The sequence below is a fragment of the Piliocolobus tephrosceles genome, chromosome 11 (genome assembly GCF_002776525.5).
Source record: "Piliocolobus tephrosceles isolate RC106 chromosome 11, ASM277652v3, whole genome shotgun sequence".
NCBI classification, from domain to species: Eukaryota; Metazoa; Chordata; class Mammalia; order Primates; family Cercopithecidae; genus Piliocolobus; species Piliocolobus tephrosceles.
Window position 1 is genome coordinate 101,027,676 of NC_045444.1, and position 26,337 is coordinate 101,054,012.

At 38.1% G+C, this 26,337-nt stretch overlaps 1 pseudogene; it reads left to right on the forward strand.

Moving 5' to 3' along the window:
- LOC111545671 overlaps positions 1-26,337 on the forward strand; it is a 111,343-nt pseudogene that overhangs the window by 245 nt on the left and 84,761 nt on the right.

Sequence of the window (26,337 nt, forward strand, 5' to 3'; positions counted from 1 at the left end):
AAAGGTATTTACATTCCTACTACTTCAAACTTATTTATAGCACATGCTTTTATGTGCAAAAGTAAAAATTCTATAATCTTGGAAGTGCAACCAGTTCCCAGAAACTTGTAGCCATTATCACTTTGGTGTCTTTTCTTCAGGTCCCTTTTTTTTTTTTTTTTTTTTAAACACTGCTTGCTCTTAAAATCTTTCATCCTATAAGTGATCCACAGTATATCCCAATTAAGAATTCTTTCAAGTTTTTTCCCATAGTCTACCCAATTATCCGAAACTCTCAGCCAAAGGAAAGGAAACCTTATGTAAAACTATTGAATGTGTTATTTTAGTCCAAAGATAACTTAACAAGCATTCCTAATCATTTGCCACATGTAAGGCACCGGGATTGATGTTGACGGTACAAAGATGAATACAAAAGTCTTTTTAACAAATGCCTGATAATCCAATGGAGAGACACAAAGTATCAATAAACTTTCAACAGATGGAGGTTTGCATACGATGGGATGGAGCATAAAAGAATGTTAGTTCTAATTAGGTTTCAGAGAGGGCTTTTTGGAGAAAAAAAGATATACAGCTGAGCCTTAAGAGATGAACAAGCACTAACCAGATGCAGAGAGATCCAGCTGAGGGGCCACCAATGAAGACATGCAGCATAAATCAACATCTCATGTGTGGGGATTCAGATGCACAACCACGGTACTGACAGACTGAGAGATGGCCCTAGGGAGAGGGGTGTACATCAAGCCAGTAAGGACCCTGGGAGCACTGTTAAGAAATTACACTTTTGGGCTAGGCACAGTGGCTCACATCTGTAATCCCAGCACTTTGAGAGGCTAAGGCGGGCAGATCACAAGGTCAAGAGATCAAGGCCATGCTGGTCAACATGATGAAACCCTGTCTCTACTAAAAATACAAAAATTATCCAGGCTTGGTGGCACTTGCCTGTAGTCCCAGCTACTTGGGAGGCTGAGACAGGAGAATCGCTTGAACCTGGGAGGCAGAGATGGCAGTGAGCCAAGATCGTGCCGCTGCACTGCAGCCTGGTGACAGACCAAGCCACCATCTCAGAAAGAAAAAAGAAAGTATATTCTCATCTCTAAGATGTTACGAAACCACCAAGTGTTTTTGAAAGAAGGAGCAGCATAGCCCAATGTACACCTTGGAGAGAGAATTCTGACTCTAGCTATACCATAAAATGTACCTGAGGAAAGTGATACTAAATGTAAGCAAGACTAGATGGTAGCTGTGCTCCAAACAAGAGACAGTGAGAGCTGCCACTAGATAGGTTTTCATAGGGACAAAACAAAATGGACCCTTTATGCTAAATTTAAGCAATGAAATTATGAGGACTTGGAAGCTGAATAAAGGAATTAAAGGGAAGAAGCAGTATAACTTGAGTGAGCTGTGAAATAGAAGGGAAGAATAGATTTGGATTTGTGTGAATATGATGAGTTGAGCTTTAGACATTGAGTGACAGCAAGATAGCTAAGTATCTCTCTCCAATAGTTCATTGAATATTTGAGTTTGAAGTTCAAGGCCAAGTTCAAGATAGGAATGCAAGTGAAGGAGTTTTAAGAACATAGATGACAGAAACATAAGCAGGTAAGATTGTGTAAGAACAGACTATAGGCCTGGGATAATACCAAAACACATAGAAATAAGCCAAATGAAAACATTCTGTGACCAGGATCAGATTATACATAGTGTATAGCCATATGTTCTTCTATATTCTCTTCATGCTAAGAATCTTACTTAGTGTTTCCAATGGTGAAAATAGTGTTCATTAAGTCTTGTCCACCTATATTTAGAGAAGAAAAGTCAAAGGCTAATGACAGATTAATGATGAGCAACATTTAAGTAACCTAAGTGAAAATTGATTATCTCAGAAAGATTCAACAGAATGCTTTAGCATTACATACCAATGTAGATAAATACATATATTGCTGGATAAAGGCTATGGGAGTAATTTATTCTTACACAAATAAGTCTTACCTATACACACTGAAATGTTCATTTTTCAGTCCATTAGTTTCAATTTAATGCATATAGAACATGTCTAGAATCAATAGGACTTTGAAGGTTTCATTTTTAATTTCACTCAGATAAAAAATTCTGTATGCTGCTTGATAGTTCCAGCATTTAAGCAGCATCAGCAACAGGCCCCTCAGGAAGCATGAGGCCAAGGTTAAAGTGCTTCTAAGTCAAGACGCTCAGATACCCAAAGAACCAATTTTCGTTGTATTGCATGTCTTCTGGTATTTTATTGGCATGCCCAGAATCTGAGAGTGGAAGGGGTGCACTGGGACTAATTTCAGTTGCAGATATATAACTCCTGGCATTACATTTTCCCTAACTTTCACAAAATTCAAGGTTACTGCTTTGGCTTATTAGTCTTTAGCTAATTTTGTATTATGTACTGGAAACAAAAGTAGAAATGCTGTCTCTCCCAAAATATAGAAATCAGTGTAATGCAAGATGTAGGTTCCAGTTTCTGCTGAATTTACAAGTACTTTCTAAAGAAGAAACAGCTTAAATGACTTTCATTCATGACTAAAGTATTCATTGTGTATAAAGATGATGCCCCTGATCCTCCTGACCAAGTGGCATTCTCTTAGATTGATTCTTTATTGTAAATATTGATTTGCATATCTCCACCAGTGGCCATATCCCCATTCATAGCTCTACCTGCAAAATGGCAGATTCGGAGTAGAACTAGAGTTGGGATGACTGTGAATGCAGTTTATGAGAGCTCACCCTGGCAGCAGATCAAACACAATCCAGAAAATGTATTCGGGGGAAAGAATTCTCCTATACTATTTTACCAGCCCACGTGCTTCACACCGGTCCTTCATGGACCCATCATCTCTGGTGATCCCTGCATTAGTCAAACTCAATAGCTTGCTGAACAACACTTTATACCCAATCATATACTCGTATAGCATTTTGCAATTTCAACATATTTTCACATATGCTATTTAATTTCATATTCTATAAACTCACTATAGTAACAAAGAGCTGTTATCATTGTTTATCTTATTAGGGGGACTGAAGCTCCAAAAGGTTACATAGCTAGCACAGAATGACGTAACACATGGTAGAACTTGTCTAGAAGCTAAGCACCTCCCAGCTTCTAGAGTAGCATTATCTTCACTCTACCCCAGGCATCCTGTAAAAAACAAAAAGATTACTGCGGTCTCACTCAGGCTAGAAATAGGACCTAATGTCATGTAAAAAAAACATTTTCTTGTAAAACAAACTTTGTCTTTGATATCCCTACCTTTTTCCCAGAGCCCTATTTCTGCTCCCATCTTTCTACCTTCCAGACCTGGATTTAGCATCCTCAGAAAGCCTCAGCACACTGAGAAGAGTCATTCCCATCTCTTCCTACTGGTACTCTGCAGACTCAAATATGATCTCCTCTCTGAATATTTTCCTTTTTCTCCTGGAATCACTTATTGTTTCCTCCTATAAGCTATCAGAGGATAGCTTTTTTTCACACACATTTTGACAGCACTTATTACATTATGTTTTAATGTTTCATCCTATCCATTTTTCCCCAGGAGTTTGAGCTCCTGAAAGACAAGTAGCCAATTTTCATCCTTGTATTAACCGTAGTACCTAGAAGAATCTCTGGCACACAAAAGATGTTCAATAAATGTTGGGTAAGTGGACCTGAAAACCTTTTGCCAAGTGTTGATGATAATGAGCCTGCTCCCTTCACAACAACAGATGCTTATAAATGTTAAGATATGCCATCAGGAAAAGGGAAATACTTGGCACAAAGTAATGAATTTCTCAAGATGAAATATCACAACGAATATAATTTGGGAATGTAAGGACAGTGCAATCTTATTGTTTCTCGAACTGTATCACATAGGCAAATTCTAAAATGAATTCAAATTACTTTAAGTCAAATATATACAGTGGACATTTGGCATTCATCAGCAATACTTCCAGAGTCCTCTATATATCCTTAAATTTGCTATTCCAGAACATTTTACACGGATCTTGATTTTCTCCAAAATCACATTCTACTGAAGGTCACCTGTTTCCTTTTCCTTCTCAACCCATGTTTTGCCGCTAAATTTTTATAAACCCATGTCTCTTATTTTATACACATACAAAAATTGTAGTTGTAAGCACTTAGTGATGTACAATAAAGACTGCTTGATTAAGAAGAACCACAGTCATATTGAGATGCACATGCTGGGAGCAATAAAATTTCAGAGCCCTCTGGAGGTCACTTGGGAAAATTCAAAACCGCAAGTGTCAAATCTGCGAATGCAAAGAGTCTAATAGATACTAAGTGCTTATTACATGCAAGACATTGTGGTGAGTGCTGCAGAGAATTCAATATGCATAATTGTCTCTGTTCTAAACATTTTACTAATTAATCCAGTGCCTCTATCTCTGTCGTATCACCATTTTTGTTGACATTTCTATTTAATAGAACTTTCTATAGAAATAGCCTAAAGGCCTCCAGTCAAGATGGTGCCTTGAATTAATGCTGCAACCTTCTCTCTCTCACACACACACAAAATACTATTAGATACTTTTAAAAATCTTAACATGAATATTTTTCAATACATAAACATGTACAAGAGCTAGTAATACAACATAATAGACACAGAGGTGAGGGAAGGTTACTGCCACTGGATCAACCAGATTCCAGAATTGTTCATAGTATATATACAATATACACACACATACACATATATACATATGTATCTACACACATGCATATATTTTAATGGAGAACCTGTGCCAATCCCCAAGACATTGGCTTATATGAAACTATACTTGGCAGCAGGAGGGGAACTACAGAGAGCATAAACAGCCAGGCAAGCAGGATCCCAGCCAAGCTCAAAGGCTTATGATTGGGTCGGTACTTTTTTCATTATCACCATAGGACACAAATGCAGAGGAATCAATATGAAGCCTGGTTCCAGATAGGAGACACTGAGTCTACGGACTATAGACAGGAAAGAATAAGTACAGAGAATTTGAGAAGGAATTGTCCAACTGAAATTTTAAGCATATGAAAAACAGAAAAGCTAAGGAAAGTAAATTCAATCAGGAAATGCTAAAATGACTGTAAAGAAGCAATGTTTTATATCATCAAAGAAGTTAATAACATCTGTAAAATAAGAACTAAAACTAAAATTATAAAACCAAAGATGTCAGATATGAATCAAGAACAGGCTAAGAAAACAGAGCCAATTAGAATTCTTGGAAATCAAAAATTAGCTATTAAAAAGTTCAGTACATTTTAAAAGTTATTCCCTAGATATAGCCAAAGTAATAATTAATTTGAAGATAGATACGAAAATATTCACCTGGAATAAAACAAGAAGAAATAAAGAAATATGAATATAAAAAGGTATAATAATGATGACATTAAACTGCTTTAGAAAATACATAAAATGAAAATTGGAATCAAATATCAAACTTCTAAACCAGGAGAAAAAAAATTGAGAAAAAAGATCAATCCAAGTTGTAACAGGGGTGTAGAGGAGAGTAAGAGAAAACATGGTAATAGAAAGTAAAATGTTTTAATTAACCAGTAATAGCAACAAATATAAATGGATTAAAATTACCTAATAAAAGATTAAATAAGATGTTTTTCAATTTAGCATGTTATGAGAAAAACACCTAAAATAAAATTGAAAATTCAAATAAAGGGATTAGAAAAGATATACCAAGTCAAACCTTTTTTTTTTTTTTTTTTTTTTTTTTGAGACCAAGTCTTCCTCTGTTGCCCAGGCTGGAGTGCAGTGGCATGATCTCAGCTCACTACAACCTCCACCTCCCAGGTTCAAGTGATTCTCCTGCCTTAGCCCCCTGAGTAGCTGGGATTACAGGTGTGCACCACCACACCCCACTAATTTTTGTATTTTTAGTAGAGATGGGGTTTCATCATGTTGGCCAGGCTGGACTCGAACTCCTGACCTCAGGTGATCTGCCCGCCTTGGCCTCCCAAACTGTTGGAATTACAGGCGTGAGCCACCACTGCCAGCCCTAAAAATTATTTTTATAATACTAGGAAGTTATTTTCTGTTTTCATTGTGTTGACATTTGCACTGATATTACAAAAGCAACAGTGGGTAAAACTGCTCAAACCAAGGCAGTGGTACTAAATTGTACTAGTGGTCATCTTTTTCACAGATATGTGTCGGAGATACAATTAAAACAGTGAAAACAAATTTTATTCAATGACTACTAACAGTAGGGGAAATATTCAAGCTGTATTTCAATTTGGGCAGAGGTGGTTTGGGTATTTTATTTTTATTTTTATTATTATTATACTTTAAGTTCTAGGGTACATGTGCATAACGTGCAGGTTTCTTACATATGTATACTTGTGCCATGCTGGTGTGCTGCACCCATCAACTTGTCAGCACCCATCAACTAGTCATTTACATCAGGTATAACTCCCAATGCAATCCCTCCCCCCTCCCCCCTCCCCATGATAGGCTCCGGTGTGTGATGTTCCCCTTCCCGAGTCCAAGTGATCTCATTGTTCAGTTCCCACCTATAAGTGAGAACATGCGGTGTTTGGTTTTCTGTTCTTGTGATAGTTTGCTAAGAATGATGGTTTCCAGCTGCATCCATGTCCCTACAAAGGACACAAACTCATCCTTTTTTATGGCTGCATAGTATTCCATGGTTTGGGTATTTTAAAAGGAGAATGAGGAAGGGGTGAATGCAGGGACTCACTAGAATCAGAGAAGTGAACAAGTACAAAGCATTGGTCAGTGTGAAGGTAAGTAGGCCAGCTGTGTCTACTAGCAGGTAGTTATCTAAGTTAGGCTTCTATCCTCCCACAGAGACTGGGAGAGAGAGGCCTTATCCTTTTTGATGACTGCATTTCAAAGGAATGGCCCCCAAGTGAGCAGCAAGAACTATGTATTTACAATCCTGAGCTCATTTTAGTTAGCGAACTAAGAAAGGGAGGTCAGAGGCCTATTACTGCATGTGTGTTGACTAGAACAAATAGTAAGCTTTTCTGGCGGCATTGAACTTTCTCAGGCAGGCACTTTAAGGGGGACTGGGTTCATCCTAGGGACATGGTGTTATGCTACTAGAAGCCATACCAGAGTTTTGTCAGGTCTCAAAGTGCAAGAGTTTGAGTTCTGCATTTTTCACATGTGCTTGCACAAAACAACACACGCCACCCCCACTCAGCTCCCAAGTCAGTTTTGCATAAGAATGATCTTCATGAAATGATATTAATTATATTAAATCTCAATCCTTGAGTACATGTCTTTTTAGTATGCAGTGCGACAAAATGGGAAATGCAAATAAAGTACTTTCTGCTGCATACTAAAGTACTCAAGTCACCTTAAGGAAAAGCTATTGTTCAATTGTTTGAATTGTACAACGAACTACCAGTTTTTTTCATGGATCATCATGTTTACTTGTAAGAAGGACTGATGGACAAGCTATAGCTATTAAAGTGTTTTTCTGCATACATTTTTCTCAAGAATAAATGTAGCACATCTTCTTACTTCAAGGAAAACAACTGATAACAAGCAGTATCTCTTGCCAATGATAAAACTCATCTTTTCAAGTGAAAATTAGAAAATCATAATTTTGGAAAACTTGTGTTCACCACCCTGAGCTTGATAGCTTTGCAGTATTTCAAGACCGTTCTGATAAGATCAGTGTTTATCTTAATGAATGTAATTTTTTCCATGCTATAGTATTACAAAATCAGGCAGAGGAAGAAGATCTATTCAAAGTGGTACAAGATACGCCAATGGGTATCACGTCTAACAGAGTAACTTATTGATATGATTTCAGATTCTTCCTTGCCATGAACTGTTAGTTTTGGTGTACTACCAAAAGAAATATCCACAATTACTTTCTACCACTCCTATAGTTCAACATTTTCTTGGAGTCTCTACTCATCAAAAAAATGATAAAAGAAATAACACGTGAGTTATACAAAAAAAGAGACACAATTGTCGTTATTTGCAGATGTTACTATCTACATAGATAAATCAAGAAAATATCAAATAATAAAAACTTAGAGTTCAGCAATTGAATGAACATGTAAAAAGTAACAGCATTTCTCTCCAAGGTCATAAATAGAAAACGTAATGGCAATAAAAATCTCATTCATAATGACAACAGAAAATATAAGGTACTTAAGCATAACACTAATGTTTTGCATGACAGTAATCAAGAACTTCAAAAATTCTAAGTAAAAAATACCATGTTCATAAAGGGAATATTAGAAAAGTATCCCCAAAATTAGTTTACAAATTCAATGAAGTTTAATCAAAATTCCCTCCAAATTCTTTGAAATGTAAACTGACCGTAAAACTCATATAGAAGAGAATGTCTGAAATTTTAAGGCGCAACAATGATGAACAAAAGGTACCTTGTACATGATAAAACAAGAGATCTACATAAGCTTTTGAAGAAAATTTTAAAGCTTTACTATTAAAAAAGTAAAGAGGACTTAAATACATGTAGAACTATACTATTTGCGTGCAAGGGAAAACTCACTATTATTAAGATGTTGACTGTCTCCCAAGCTAACATATAAAATTCTGGCTAGGCGCAGGGGCTCACGCCTGTAATCCCAGCACTTTGGGAGGCTGAGGCGGGTGGATCACGAGGTCAGCAGATCGAGACCATCCTGGCGAACATGGTGAAACCTCGTCTCTACTAAAAATACAAAAAAAAATTAGCCAGGCGTGGTGGCGAGCGCCTGTAGTCCCAGCTTCTAAGGAGGCTGAGGCAGGAGAATGGCGTAAACCCAGGAGGCGGTGGAGCTTGCAGTGAGCGGAGATCACGCCACTGCACTCCAGCCTAGGCCACAGACCAACACTCCGTCTCAAAAAAAAATAAACAAAAACAAAAAATTATATATATATATGTAAAATTCCAATGAAAATCCTGGTATCTTGTTTTAGGAAACTTGATGGGTTGATTCTGAAGGTATTTATGGAATAATAGCAAATACTTAGTAGTATTTTCTGTTGATCAGGCACCATTCTAAGAACTTTAAAAATAACAACTCTTTAATATCCACAATAACCTGAACTATAAAATAGGTTCCACTATCATTTCCATTTTATACCTGAGAAAACAGAGGCACAGAGACAGTAAAAACCTACCCAGGGTCAGAAAAACAGTAATAAAAAAATGAAGATTCTTCCCCAGTTTGCCTCCCGTGTCCCTGCCGTTGACACCACTATGCCATTCTGTCAAGAGTACCCAATGATTGTGGTGAAGAACAAGAAAGGAAAAGGCGAAGAGGGAGATATTTTTATCACTGTAACTTGAAATAGTGTGACATTGATGAATAAATAAGTAAATATGCCAGTGAAACAGATTGAAACACCTGTAAACCACTTACACATTTAATTTACGAGAGTGGAAACATTTTAGATCAATGAGAAATGAATTTCGTAGAATAAGAAATATAAATAGTGGAAAAAATATGTAAAGATGCTCAATGTAAATAGTAATCAGGGAAAGGTAAATTTAATTAAATGTAAATTTAACCGTAAATTTGTCATCCCAAAGTAAGCAAAGTTGAACCAGCATGGGAAAGTTGATCATTCCCACCTCTTCCCAAGTCAGCATTGCCACATTAATGCTGTCGTGTTGGTAACTTGAAACTGGCCACGTGGGAAGATTTACGCAATGGAAATGGACAAATGCTACAAGTCAGGGTTGCTTTGCCTATTTACTAGTTCAGCAGCATACACTAACTCAGAATGAGATATTGATTCATACCTATGAGTTACACAGAAGCCGAAAACATTAGCAACAGCCAATGTTGACAAGAATATAAAGGACAAATTTCTTCCTCTGCTGGTGGGATTATAAAATAGAACTACTCAAAACAATTTGGCATTATCTGTAAAACTGAAGGCATATTTATCCTATGACAGCAATTTCCCTGCTGGGCATATAGAGAACCTTCACGTGTAAGTAAAAGGAGACATACATAAGCATGTTCACAGCAAAGTTGACTGATGTGCTAGAAAGTCAGAAACATCCTAAGTGTCCATCAAGAGGAGAATGAATACATAAATGGAAATATGTTTATAGATTACATAGCAGTGAAAATGAACTGGAACAATACATGTTAATTTAAATAAATCTCATGAATACATTGAGTGAAAAAAGCAAGTCATGGTATAATATGTAATGTATATATACCTTTAGTATATAAATTTAAAACCTGGAAGCAGTGTTATATGCTTTATGGCTATATATTTATGTGTACACATGTATATATATGTCTGTGTGTGTTTGTGTAGATATAAAATATACAAAATGTTTTAAAATTAAATCAGATAATCAAAAGCCTAAAGTGTGCAATACCAAAAATGTGGGAAAACGTTCATTCTCATACACTGCAAGTGAAAGTGTGGTTTGGCATTACTTACTTCCAGATCAATTTAGTAATATTTACTGAAAATGGAGAAATGCCTACTCATAACCCATCAGTTTGGTTTCTACATATAATAACCTAAGGAAAACTCGCACACACACGCACAAAGGACAAGCTCAATTAATTGCCACTGCAACATTACTTTGTGCAGAGTTATTTTTACTAGAGAATAAATGTCACAGGATACGACAGAGCAGTTAAAGTAGGCCAGCTAGATCTATCTATCTATGTCCACTTGGATAAGGCTCGAAACTATGCTAGGTGAAAAGTTATAGACTTATATGTATCGTATGATACCATTTATTTTATTTTATAAGAACACACGAAATGCCACATTATTTATAGATAAATGTATATCTGAAAATATTAAAATAGGAACTGAATATAAACCAAATTAATGTCTGTGTTTGCCTTTATGGAGGAGAAAACAGAATGATCTACAGACAGAAGCATAAGAGAAATATCTGTAAGCATTTGAGAAAAAGATCTAAAGGAAATATATGTTAACACGTATTAAATTTAGGTGGTAGGCACATGGGTATTTATAATATTTTTTGTGTGTAACACTGAAAATGTTATTTTTCCTTTTTAAGGAAAATAGTGCATTTCCCTTAGCTTCCTGGATTTGTTTTTGGAAAAGTAAAAACCAGTAAACTTGAAGTCAAACACAGGTTAAATCCAATCTCGTGCAGCAGGCAGCTGTGAGTCCACAGGCAAGCCTCCCGAGTTTTAGATGAGAAGGTAATAACCACCTTGCAGAGAAAGGGTGAATGAGATATCCTGAGGCACAAGGCCTAAGACACTGGCTTTCTGTATTAGTTTGCTAGGACTGCCATAACAATGCACCACACACTGTGGCTTAAACAACAGAAATGTTTTACCTCACAGTTCTGGAGGCTAGATCCAAAATTGAGGTTCCTTCCTGAAGGGTTGGTTCCTTCTGGGGGCCATATGGGAGAAGTCTGATCCAGACCTCTCTCCTTGGTTTGCTCCTGGCTGTCTTCTGTCTCTTCACATCACCTTCCCAATGTGAGCAGCTGTGTGCGAACTTCTAAGTACGGTAGTCATGTCGTACTTAGAAGTCAAGTCAAGTTAAAACTTGAATTACCCTGTTTTAGCTGTAATATTTTTTGTGTGTAACACTGAAAATGTTCATATTTTTCCTTTTTAAGGAAAATAGTGCATTTCCCTTAGCTTCCTGATTTGTTTTTGGAAACCCTGTTTAACTATAAACGCCCAATCTCAAAATATGGTCCAATTTTGAGGTGCTAGGGGCTGGAATTCCAACATAGAATTTTGGGGAAAAACAATTCAATCCACAACACCTAAAGTGTTAAAGTCGATACTTAAAATACATTTTAAAAAAAACTGCCTTTAAAGTTTAAACTCATCCTCAACTAAAAGTGACTTTAACTTACTGGTATTATCTAACTGGTCAAAAGTTCATGGGCAGGTCTGAGAAATGGCAGAATTAGGTTACTGACTTCAACTCCTTCCTTTTCAGATATAATATGACACCTGTGTTGGTGAAGCCTGTGGCCAAAGGCTGGATCTGCCAGCTTCTCATTTGTTGCGCTACATCCAGTTTGCTCAGGTGGACAGAGGATAATGCTAATAAGGCCAAGATCCTACATTTGATTCCCATCAGAGCTAATTAGCTTCACTCATTCCTACACACAGACTGCTCTTAGCTGATACCTGCTGACCCAGGGAACAACTGAAGCCAATAAAAAACAGGGTACTGGCTATTCAAAAGACATGACTTCTATTTTGAGTCCCAGAAATTGTCATCTAAGAGCAGGAAAGAGGCAATGGAAGGCTACCCTTATCCCAGTTCAAACAGCCCTTATCATGTTATTCCAGACTTCCATGACCAGGTGATTAACACTTAAAAAATAAAAATCTTAACAGACTCAGTCAACACAAAACCAAAGAAAAGGAAGGGTAAACTCAAAAGATATGAAGATATCGCAGCCTGGGGTTACAATAATCTTCTCATGTGAACACTTGTTTTCCACCTAATTAAATCAACTTTCTTATTAAAATAGTACCAAATAGGTTTCCAATGAATAATCATGACACTAGTGTCTCCTTATCTGAAGTTTCACTTTTCACAATTTTAGTTACCCATGGTCAACGCAGTTCAAAAATGTTAAATGGGAAATTCCAGATACAAACGATTCACAAATTTTAAATTGCATGCCACTATGAGTAGCTTGATGCAACCTTCCACGAGCCTGTTCTGTCCCATCTGGAATGTGAGTCATCCTTTGTCCAACGTCTCCCTGCTGTGTATGCTACGCACTCTTTCGTCACTCAGTAGCCATCTTGGTCATCAGATTGACTGTCATTGTATTGTTCTAGTTGATTATTAGTTATTGATGTTAATCTTTTACTAGGACTAATTTAGAAATTAAACTTTTTAAGTATATATGTACAGAAAAAAAAAAAAAGTCCATATAGAGCTCAACACCATCTTCAGTTTCAGGCACCCACTAGGGATCTTGGAATGTACCACCTGTGAATAAGGAGGCACTAATTTACTTACAAATATTTTATTTCCATTTGTCAACCATTCCATATCTCTCCTCTGTAAAATATTGAGCATCCTACAGAATAATCGATTTATAAACTTTGCAAGAAAGAAATGTTTGTCTCTGATTTTTTAACTCACATGTTGGTTGTAAATGAAAACATTCAGATACAGAACAGAGTGCTAACATTCCCAGTTTCTCAGAAACACATTTCAAATTTCCAAGTTTTTCTTCTTTAAGGTGAGAAACTCTCAGCTCCCTCCTGCCTCAGGAACCCTTGGGCCTTAGAATTCATATGAATTTTACTGCAGAGAACACTGCATTGGACTCTTTGATACAGGTATACTTTTGGGGAACTCTGTTTACAATTTTCTGCTTTTAAATTTCACAGGAATGATGGCCAGAGCACTGTGTGTGAGAGGACTGTTGTATTCACATAACAGACACCCAGCTCAATCCAACAGAAAGGATTTTTAGCTTCCGAATGTCTGAAGTCCAAGTCCAGGAGTCTACTTCAGGCACAGCCGGATCCAGAGGCATCTGCCCTCTTCTTTTTCTCAGGTCTACTTTCTTCCAACAGCCTCTTCAGATAGTGGCAACAGAGGTCTAACAGAGCCTCTCAAATTATATCCTGCTAGTTTAGCAATGACACAAGAAAAATACAAAACTTCTCTCTTCTAAAATTCCCAGCAAGAATTCCAGGTCTCATGATTCCATGCCCATTCCTAAACCAGTCAGTGTGTCTCTGTAGATGCTGCACCCTCATCTACCATGCTTGGTCTATGTACCTGCCCAGAGCTTAAGAGGGGGATCAACATCCCCTTACCCCTACGAGCATGTGGATTGAAATGGTCAAAGGCTGATATTCCACAGAAACACTGAGGTGCTGTCATCAGAAGGGAAGTGGAAGGCAAGGCAATAGACATCCATTATTGAAGGCTTAAGCTGTCATCTCAGAAAAAAATACTATTGGTCACCAAGGGGGTGGGGTCTGAAAGCAGGGCTCAATATAAACTCATCATCACAGCTGGAAAAAATATAAAGTGAATATCCATTTTCTACTGCTGGTGGGTTAACACTGCATTCTCATATGGTTGCATAATTATAACTCAGTTACGACTTGAAAGCTTCGCTGCAGGTATCAGAAAACAGCAAATGAAGAGTGACAACGAAAGGTTGTTTAACTCATCCCCAGTCACCAATAAAATCACACCTAAGCCTTCTATTTTTGAAGACCTACAGAAACAAGAGGCCATTATTATTTCATTATAATTGAATTATTAAGAGTGATATATGCTGTCTTTTCTAGCCCTCTCCATGCAAGGAAGTAACTCCTTTTGTGCATGTAATTAATTAATTTGTTGTAGCAATTAGTTTCAATGCTCTTATGAGGCACGCTAATCTCTCACCAGGGCAAAATGAGGCACTCGGATAAAAGCTGTACTTCTGGGAGGGGTGAATTCGATAAGGACTTTGGGATCAGAACATGTTTCCTCACCCCAGGGATTGTTCACATGGAGTTCAAAAGCCTGGGGGGTGGGGGGGGGGGGACGATAACCTCACCAGGTGTAACCTGTTAACTGCCAAATTCCAGAACTCCCCAGTCTGAAACTTGTGTGTCTTGGATTATCTGTCCAGCAGTAGAGTCAACCACAGAAATCAGGCGTTGTTTTTTTTTTGCTCCCTCTGTAATCCTCTACTGTATCACAATTAATGGCAGTGTCACACTATACTTCATGTAAATTCTATGTTTGTCTAAATAACCTGATACAATTTAAGTTCCATATGCAGCCAGATTTTTTTTTTAATACATTAACCTGAAAGATGGAAAAGACATTTCTCCACAGAGAGTTCTGGGATTTTTTTAAATTGGAAACTAAATAAATAAGGGGCTCACCATATGTGCAGCCAGGGACATCACTTGCAGCATTTAGCAGGGGCAGATTATCCAGTTTCATTATTTGATACATTTTCAGGCTTGCAACAGAGTAGGAAGGAATTGATGGGAGCAGCAAATTCATTTTAAAACAGGTTTATCGCTTCATCAGGTATTCATTTAACCAGAATCTGCAGCATAACTGGATCTCTTTGACCCTATGTGACATGTTTTCCAAATGGAATAATAAGTATAGAGATAGAATATGTAGTTAAAGACTTCCCATCTCTATGAGGCACCCAGATACTCAAAGGAAAATTACTTTCATTCTCAAGCCACTGATCACTATAGGATGACCAGCTGGTGCAGAGCCCCGGTGCAGGGCCCTGCTAAACAGAAATCTAGAGATGCCACAATACTCTTGGTTTTCAGCAAATGAGCCTAACAGGTAGTTCCTAGTGAGAAAAAATTAAGTTGAGTATTTTAAGAAGTGTTATAGGCCGGGCCCAGTGGCTCACGCCTGTAATCCCAACATTTTGGGAGGCTGAGGCCAGTGGATCACTTGAGGTCAGGTGTTCAAGACCAGCTTGACCAACATGGTGAAACCCCATCTCTACTAAAAATACAAAAATTAGCCAGACATGGTGGCACATGCCTGTAATCCCAGCTACTTGGGAGGTTGAGGCAGGAGAATCACTTGAACTCAGGAGGTAGAGGCTGCAGTGAGATTGCACCACTGCACTCCAGCCTGGGCAACAGAGCAAGACTCCATCTCAAAAATAAATAAATATGGTCCAGGCGTGGTGGCTCAAGCCTGTAATCCCAGCACTTTGGGAGGCCGAGATGGGCGGATCACAAGGTCAGGAGATCAAGACCATCCTGGCTAACATAGTGAAACCCTGTCTCTACAAAAAAATACAAAAAAAAAAAAAAAAAATAGCTAGGCAAGGTGGCGGGCACCTGTAGACCCAGCTACTCGGGAAGCTGAGGCAGTAGAATGGCATAAACCTGGGAGGCAGAGCTTGCAGTGAGCTGAGATCCAGCCACTGCACTCCAGCCTGGGTGACAGAGCGAGACTCCGTCTCAAAAAATAAATAAATAAATATGTAAGTGTTGGAATACATTTTCTTACAGCTGCTAAGCCAAATAGAGAAATAGCATAAAATTCAGAAGATAAAATAAAAAGTTAAGCATTATTCTAAGAATCTTCAGCAAGCTAACATAGGAACAGAAAACCACCTCATGTTCTCACACATAAGTGGGATTTGAACAAAGAGAACACACGGACACAGAGACGGGAACAACACACACTGGGGCCTGTTGGCAGGTTGGAGGGCGAGGGGAGGGAACCTAGAGGACAAATCAGGTGCAGGAAACCACGATGGCACACGTATACCTATGTTACAAATCTGCATGTTCTGCACATGTATCCCAGAACTTAAAGTAAAATTTTAGAAAGTGTTAATAAACTATTGCAGATTTCCAGAGCTTGGTAAATTATGCACATGAGGGCACACACCAAACCAGTTACTCTGTAAGATCCAACTTCTAGTCAGAAATGAAGATTGTGAACTCACTCAGATCCCGTATCATGTCTTCCATTTAATCAATTGTGTCATGACCCGAAAGTAATTTCAGAACAAAATATTTTCTAAATATATATTGATATATTTTTAAAATATCAAGAGCTATAGCTAGTTTAAATATGTACAATTGTTTCACAAAGGCCCTTAATTGATTTCATTCACAGATTTCATGTGTTATCACTATTTGAATACGTCACAATATATAAAATGTCCCCCTGTTTACTGATAATGTAATATTGAAAGGCATAGCTTAGATCTGCTACCTAAGTGAGCTGACTCCATCCCAGTCTAAACTACTGGTTCTCAACCTTGGATACACATTAGAACCTTCTGGAAAACTTGTAAGATATTCCCTGCCTGGACCAATTAAATCAGAAGACTGACTAAGGATATGCCCCCAGCATCAGTAGCTTTTAAAGCTCCTTAGGCATTTACTACTATTCAGGCAGAGTTGAGGACTTTTGATTTAGAGACTGGCTCTCCAAGCATGGCCCTGGGAGTACTGGCTTCAGCATCACCTGGGATCATGTTAGAAATGCAAATCAGTTCCTACCCAGACCTACTGAATCTGAAACTCTGGGAGAGGTGGGCATTGGAGCAGACCCTCCAGGTGATTCGGATACAAGCTAAAGTTTGAGCCCCACTGATCTAGTGTTTGGAATAGCCCATGCAGGGAAAGTTTGGATCTGCAGAGTAGTAATGCTAGTCTACAGTGGAGAGGCTGAGGCCAGGAGTGTATCCAAGGTTTGAGGAGCTTGAAGCCTGTATACTTTTAAGATATATTAAAAAGAAAAAAAAAAAGAAAAGAAAAAGAATAAAGTTTCAGCCTCCTGAGTAGCTGGGACTACACCACAGCCAGCTAGTTTGTTATTTTATTTTTGTAGAGATATAATCTTACTATCTTGCCCAGGCTAGTCTCGAACTCCTGTCTTCTAGCAATCCTCCTGGTTCAGCTCCTGGAATTATAGGCATGAGCCACTATGCCCATCTCTTGTCTTGCTCATTATTTTTTTTTTTTTTTTAATTTTGGAGACATAGTCTCTCTCTGTCACCCAGGCTGGAGCACAGTGGCGCAATCTTGGCTCACCACAACCTCTGTCTCCCAGGTTCAAGCAATTCTCATGCCTCAGTCTCCTGAGTAGCTAGGACTACAGGCATGTACCACCATGCCTGGCTAACTTTTTGTATTTTTAGTAGAGATGGAGTTTCACTATGTTGGCCAGGCTGGTCTTGAACTCCTGACGTCAGGTGATCCACTCGCCTCAGCCTCCCCAAGTGCTGGGGTTACAGGTGTGGGCCACTGCGCCCAGCCTGGTCTTGTACTTTTTTGATTTATTCCTTTATCATGCTTAAATGCCTCATAGTAGCTTCCTAAGAAAGTATTCAAGAAGATAAATTGTTTATGTAAGTTTCAACATTCCATTATCCTGCTCTTATCACACTTGATTGGTAGTTTGGATTTAGAATTGTGGGTTAAGAGCTAGAGTCTTGAAATCATTTCTTCAAATATTCCTTCTACCACATTGCTACACAAAGTGTGGTCCAGGGCACAGTGTTAGTCTGCAAGCTCTTTGTCATCCATCTGTGATTGAGATGAAAATCAGAATCACTATTACAGAAATTGAGATTGAGCATTTTGTTATTTGTATACCAATTTTACTGAGTCTATTTAATTTTATGTCTATTGAAGCTAATAAAATTTGGAGACTTTAAAAAACCACAAGATTAGATTCAAAAGTAAATACCCATTTAGAGTGAGAACTCACACCAAATTTTAAACATTTAGTGCCAGCAAATATCACAAACCACAAAACATAATACTTTAATTGACTAGAAATCACTTTTCCAATACTCCTTCCCCTTAATTTTTTTCCCCACAGAATACCATTTGATTGCCTTTCCATGTAACAATTTTCTAATATTTTCTGTAGAAAGAGAATTTATAATTAAATCTTTAGCACGGTGATTTTTTTTTTTTTTTAATTGACAAGTTACAAAAAGTGCCTGCAGGGTTATTGTTGAATTTGGGGAAACTTTTATTAGGTTTTATTCATATACGAGCTGTAGGATTTTAGGGCATTTTAAGTATTTCATTGTAGCCACTAATCTTAAACACTCTTTGAATCGAAGAGTCTCTAGCCAGGGCCTTGGAAATGCTCTGTGAAAATGAGGGGCCTAATGTTGTATTCTGTAATGCTAAATCCACCTTGCACAGACTTTTAATAAATTAACTTCCCTAACCAACCCACCACCTACATAACTCATTTTACTTCTGTGGAGAGAATACAGAGATGGTGCATGGAATCACGGAGAGTTAAGGAAAAATTCCTCCTGATGGAAACTAAATGAAGAGAATTATTGTCCCCCTGAAAGAGTGACCTTCGGGTTATCTACATATGGAGAAATGTACAAGGTGAACTGAAGTCACAGGACCAGATTCCCTTTTCTCCATTTATCTAAAAAGTGTGATATTTCTGCTTCTGAAGCTGGAAAGGCCCAGCAGGGCCCAGTGTGACTTTGTAGCTCCTGAAGTAAGGCAAAGATGCTTCCTGTGGTGCTGAGTTCCAAAGGCAGCTTGCTAACTTTGTGAGACTTGGCTGTTCAAAAATAGAGTACAGAAGTTCCTGGTCAGATATATCCTGAGTGAGAACGATCATCTGAACAAAATTCAAGATAGGTTTTTATTTTGATTTACTTCCAAAGCAGCAAATAAGCAGAAAAAAGTAAATGCAAGAGACAAAGATACAAAGATACGAACAAATAGCATTGCTTCCCTTGTTACCGCTTACGGGTGCAGCTGAGGCCCATAGTGAACTAACCACTACTGACAGGAGCTTGTATTCTGGGCTTGCCATCTTTTATACCTCCAGCTCCATCAGCACCCAGATACACATTATTTCGTATATAAAAATGATAATTACACTAGTTAGAGAACACATGTCTGCAATGAACATTTTAAATATCCTGCCAGGCCCACACTGAGATAATCTCTCTTCACGAACACCAGATTCATGGACTCAAGAGTCTTCCATTTTTGTCCATTCAAGGACTGAGTGCCTAGACTTAGAAAATATTGCACAATTTTTTGTAACATCAATTAAAGGCTAAGCTTTCAGCTTACAGGATTATAAGATAGGTGATATGTACATGCACGAGAAACAAAAAAGCATACCTGGCGCAGTGTTTTCTTTCAACCTGATAGTTAAATAGCTGCTGAAATGAACTTCCGTTTATGAACTGTTTTTATCAGTATTTGTCCCCTTACAAAAAAAAAGAGCGAGAGAGATACTATCTTGTTGGGGAACTCAAGCACAGCTTAATGAGGTAGGTAGCATTTTGAATGGGTCTTGAAGGATGGAATTTGACAGATGACGTGTTTCGGGAAGAAATTCCAGATGGTGAGAACCTCATTAGCAAAAGACACAAAAGAAAGAAATCATGAAGTGTGTTTGGAGAAAAGTAGTAATCCAGTTTAACTGAACTGAGGGATGCCTGAGGGATAAAAACTGAACTCAAAAGTTTAGAGCTGGAGTGTGAAGCTGAAGAGTTGGGATTTCTTTCCCCAGAAATGTGGGCACCATGAGAAGTTTCAAGGAGGATGTGATCAGGATGTGCTTTTAAGAAGATGCATCTGCCATCAAGAATGCAACTAGTACTAAAGAGTGTGACCACAGATCGATGAGCCCAGTTAGGATATTAAAACAGTAATTTAAGTACAAATGTAACTAGGACGGTAGCTATGGAACTCGAGAATGAATGTGAGGACAAGATAAGATAAGGGAAGCTTCTACAAAATGGCTCAAGTGGGAGAATCTCTGAGCAGGGAAATAGGCAGGAGAGTACAAAGTGGATAGAGTGTCACCTAAGAAGCTGTGACGTTTGAAATCTGGAATCATAAGCTTGCTGGGAGCATGCTATGTAATTTCCATTGTTGATCCTCCAATATGCTCAGCAGACCGATGGCTGAATGGATCTAGGCATTTGGAAGCCATCTCCAAATCTAACCTGCAGGCTCTACACAAACAGGAACAGTGTTCATTTTCTTCATTGAATACTCAGTGCATAATCTGGTACCTACTAAGAGCAGTTATTTAAGAAATCTATGTTCGGTAAAATAAAACTTATAGTTGAGTCAATGGAAAAGAGTAAGACAATAAAGCGTAATGGGTGTAAAAATTAGGGAAATCGGTCAAAGGCAGAACATTAAATTACACCTACAAATTATGCTTTGCAAGAGGAAGAAAACATCTAAGACCAGCAGTAGCACTGTGACAGTGTTGTAATATAACAATAATTCCTAACAGAGTAAGCGAGTTATAACTCACATGCTTACAGTTCAGTGGAAGATAGGAGACAATTTGCACCTAGATTATTTCTGGGCTTTGAGAAATAACATTGCAGCATTAATTGATGCTGTTTATTAAAAAGCTTTTTTTAGAAAGGGATGGAGTAGATTGAGTCTCCCACATATTCATTCTCAGTAATCACCCTTTCTGAGGACTTTGTAGAGGTTAAAGAGGGGATGAGTAAATATTGCAATGACAGAACAATGCTTTTAAAAACAGCACAAGCCTCTTACACCTTAGTTTAGAAGCCTTCAATGACTTCCCATTATACTTAGAAAAAATGCAGACTCTTACATTGAATACCTTTTGTTCTGCAATGTCTGTTCCTCGTCAACCTCTCCCATCCCATTTTGTGCTTCCAATGTCCTGCAGCCATGACACCCCAGATACACCTACCATCTTCCGTTTCCCCAAATGAACTCTTCTGCTTCCATTTTTCCTTCTGATTGGAACACCCTCCCCCAACCACCACGTCTTTCTTACCCACTTGCATTATCGACTTAACTCCTACTCATTCTTCAATCTCAGTTCAAATATCACTTCTCTGGGGAAGCCTTTCCCTTCCCCTTAGTTTAGGTCAGAATCCCATGTTATTTTCTGTTAGAGTTCCACGTATCCTCCCTTTACAGCCTTTAATCATAGTTATAATTAAATACTAATTTGTAGGCTTTTTATTAAGTGTCATTCACTGTCAATCTACCATCATTTCCATAGGGGTACTGTCAGCTTGACTGGCACATAATGATTCTCTACAAATATTTTTTGAATAATAACAATGATAACTAACTTTCTCAACTAGATGATACATTTACTAAGTGCTTACGTGAGATGAAGGCAGTAGAGTGTAGTGTAAAAAGCATGGACTTGGAAACTGATAGCCTGGGTGCAAACTTCAGCTTTACCACTTTATTCCATGCGTGAACTCAGGAAAATTATGGAATTCTGTGTTCTTAAAGCCAAAGAGCTGAGAACCAACCCAAGCAACTGCAAGTCCTATCAACCATGACATGAAGGAATATATATATATTCTCTATATGATGTAGAAATAACTTCCACCTCTAAAATTACATGTAGATAGGCAGAAACATCCATACACACCTTCACCTCTTCCTTACACCCCACCCTGCTCTCTCATCTTCTGCAAAGCATTAAGTGGACTGCTAGGCCACTTAAACCCATGGGCAAATATTCCAAGAAGCAAACTCAGGCCAAGATTATCCTTCATACCAATACCACAAAGTCAAAAATAGAAAAGACCAACAATCATGGATGCCCTGTAGTGAAACTGACAAACGCTTCTGCACTCCTATTTTGCTTTTCATTGGAATGTCACTTCACTAACAGATTTCGAATGCTACTTCTTTGCATGTGCACACACCAATATGCTTTATTTGATATTTATCACTTAACACATAAAAGTTTGCAAAAAATTTGTGTTCAGTGATCCTTGATGACAAAGCATTAGTGATCCAGTCCTTTTCCAGAACTAATGATATTTTGCTCCAACAGCCTAATGCTATATAGCTTATACAAAACAAATAAGGCACCCGTGAAACAATAGGACATATGTAGTCATGGTGGAAATAAATTGTACAATTAAGCTGCTGAAAAGACACTTAGAAATATGACCATTTCATTTGACGTGGAAAGGCAATTGATCTCTAAGCATTGAGAGAATGCTCAGATTGTCCTTTGCTGTTAAGTTATCCTCAGTGCTGCTCCTTTCAGTTGACCTGCTTGTAAACGGGTCCTGGAGTCTTGTTTTATGTAGGGGTAGCTGTAAGTGATTGTGTGCCCTGGAAACCATTGACAAGCAAGAGTATCTAGAGTATCATCAAGGAAAAACAGCATTTCCTTCATTTCCTCAATAATTACTAGGAAGCACCTCTGATTCTAAAAGCATGAGTCTCAGGAGGACGTTCACAAATAAACCCATGCATCCTGAGAACCACACAATGACCTGTGCTGCTGAGATTTGAAACAAATATTTCAAAGTGGGCTTTAAAATCTGAAAACTGAGCAATGTTGGCCTCAAACATTCCCATTTGTAGGTTTTGAAAAACAAAAGAGGTAAACTTTGCTGCGTAAATCCCGTAAGAACTCCAGAGAACAGGAAAAGGAGGGATTTATTTAGGGAATACATTGTTAATTTGCCAGTTGTGAGTTTTCAGAATGCATGTGTCTCATGTCGCCAGTGTATACTAGATTATATATATGAGTGTGGTTTATGGTTTCCTTTTGATGTTGTGTTTACGTTTCTTGTTGTGTCATTTTGAAGAAAATGAAAAATACTGTCTTCTAAGTTTCTCTTTTCCAAAAGGCAAATTGGCAAACATTCCCTTTTCACCCCTTCCAGGAGGGAGTCCTGAACCCCGACAGAGTAGTTTACATATTAAATTAATAACATGGGCCTCTCTGGAAAAGGAAAGGCAAGCTAAAATACACCCTGGGGGAATTCTAAGGTACAGGAATGTGATCCTATTTCTGTGTAACCAGAACATTAATATTAATAGTGAGTTAGGCATACTTCCTTAGCAAACAGCTCTTCTCCCTGGGGTGTTCTCACAGCATCTCTATCTCCCCTTGGTTCTGATCCTGTTTCCTGACTTTGAAATTCAGACATCAGACTGTTAGCATTTTTCTGCAGATCCTTTTCTTTACAGATCAGAAACAGTCCAGACTCATCCTCCAATTGTGATACATACTTGGTTCCATAGTTACAGATGGATTTTCCTTCCTTCTCTCTCCATTAAAACTTGTTTCCCTTATTTCCCCCATCCTCGTCGTTATGCTGACTTATGCCATTTCCAAAAGTAAGAGTCCTAGATCCCTGAATTATGGGAGCTTAGGTTTCATTAATTAGGTTCAGTGCAAAATAATTAGTATTTTTAAGTGCACATATAACGTTTCCAGAAGAACACAAGCCACCAGAAGAGAAACTGCATTCCACTTTGCCTTGACTAGGATTTCCACTCTCATGAGTGCAAATTTACACCACTCATTCTTGTTTCAGTGGTCCACGCCTTTGGAAATTTGTAGAAAATATATGAGTAACTGCTGTCATTACTGATAAATAACATGGGACGCATTATTCAGGACAGTAGATTTTTTTATATGTTACAATGTGTATTTTTAAAGCGTTTCAATGAATAATTAAGATCACTCCATTTGGCACACCATAAATATTCCAAAAAGCTCTCACACATGTTAGAGCACAAGCACATGTATATTGAACCATTTTGGGATGAGAAGTTGATTCAATTTCCTGACCTCTGTTTTGTTTTCTTGAAAGCAAATCAAGTCTCTGTGCAAAATGGACTCAAGGACTTTTGTCAAAATAGAGAATGTCCACCACCTCATTAAAAAACTAGTGGGGATTGTTGCTAGAACATATTGTAAATTCACTTCAATCTTTGTTACCTACTCAAAATTGCATCTTATGACAGGTATGCACAAATGATTTTCAATATTGGAAAAGTATGTCTTATCTGCTTGAACCTCAATGCACTAAGAATGTTAAATCTGAAATATTTTGACATTTATTCATCCCAATCATTTTATAGATGAGAAAGTGAAGTCCCAAAGAGAGAAGTTGTTTTGCAGACAGTAATACAGCAGCAAAACATATAATCATACAGCATTGGGACACCTAGAACATATAACTTTTTGTTAAAGATAATGTATTGAACCCCTGTGTTTCTCTCTTCTCTTTATACCACTAAAATATTAGTAAATAAAGATTTTGAAATATAAATTGATAATAGCAAATAGAATAGGAAAGGATACAGTATGTAGATGAGATTCCACAGATTGCTAGAATGCAGAGGCGGATGAAAGGATAATTCATGGAACAAGGCAGAGGTAGCCAGTGTTCTCAGTGTTAACATGTGTGACAGATGGCAGGCGGCAAGGAAGTCCCAAAGTATCCAAAGTCCAGCAGACCCAGAGAAAAACCAGTCCAGCACATAGCAATAGAACAGATGGTTTTTGAAAGGAAGGTTCCTGGAATAAACGGTGAATGTCAGTAAAATGGAGCTTTGGAGAGGGATGAGTAGGGGTGTCTATGACAAGAAAGTAGTATGACAAGATGGAAATAAAGCCAATTTGTAATGTCAGAAAAAGTTGCTATACTAAGAATATGAACGTTGTCATGCGCGTCCGTGTGAAGAGACCACCAAACAGGTTTTGTGTGAGCAATAAAGCTTTTTAATCACCTGGGTGCAGGCGGGCTGAGTCTGAAAAGAGTCAGCGAAGGGAGATAAGGGTGCGGCTGTTTTATAGGATTTGGGTAGGTAAAGGAAAATTTCAAAGGGGGGTTGTTCTCTGGTGGGCAAGAGTGGGAGTCACCAGGTGCTCAGTGGGGGAGCTTTTTGAGCCAGGAAAAGGACTTTCACAAGGTAATGTCATCACTTAAGGCAAGGGCCAGCCATTTTCACTTCTTTTGTGGTGGAATGTCATCAGTTAAGGTGGGGTAGGACATTTTTCACTTATTTTGTGATTCTTCAGTTACTTCAGGCCATCTGGGCTTATACGTGCAAGTCACAGGGGATGTGATGGCTTGGCTTGGGCTCAGAGGCCTGACAAACATGACTAGCAATGAGACCTAACCTAGAAGTGATAAAATTGTTAAAGTCGTTGAGAACTCAACTGTGTACATAGAACATTGTTCTATGCACAAAGAATTGTTGGAGTTACAAGTTGAAGAAAAAGTCCTTGTTCTCCAGGAGCTTGGGTCTGGCGAGGAAGAGAAACATACATCTCATAATAGATGATGGCTTGAAATAGTTTTTCAGCTTCATGATGCAAAAGCAATATGTATGCAATAGAATCCGTGCTTCAAGTATTCACACAGCCATTCTGTTTTTCACTTTCAGTACAGTATTGAACTACATGAGATATCCAATGATTTATTTTAAAAATAAGTATTGTATTAGATGATTTTGCCCATCTCTAGGCTAATAGAAGTGTTCTGAGCATGTGTAAGGTAGGCTAGGCTAAGCTATGATGTTTGGCAGGTTAGGTATATTAAATGCATTTTCAACTTACAATGGGAGGTAACCCCATCGTATGCTGGGGAGCATCTGTATTATATAAATCACACTAACATATATTCTATGAGAATGGTTCATACAACTTTTGGTGGCTCAAAGAAAAACAATTCAGACAGCAAAATCCAGAAACATTTTATATTAGATGTTAGCCTTCAAAGACAGATAGGATTTGGATAGTTACATGATGGTGGGAAAGTTTTTCACAAGGAGAGCATAGGGAGAGCTAAGTCATGGATACTAGCAAGAACACTCCTGTTTAGGAATGGTGAGCATGGAACCGCTGAACAGAGACTTGGGATGAATTAAGGATTGCTCTGGAGGACACATTTCCCAGATCATGAAGAGCCTCGAATCCCAGAGAAAGGAATTTGAATATAATCTTTATTGATTTACACCCAATGAAGAGGCACGTGTTTTAAGGGAATAGTTGGATGAGTATTTTGTTTGTTTTTCTTTAAGACAGAGTCTCGCTCCATCAGCCAGGCTGGAGTACAGTGGCGCAGTAATTGCTCACTGCAGCCTTGACCTCC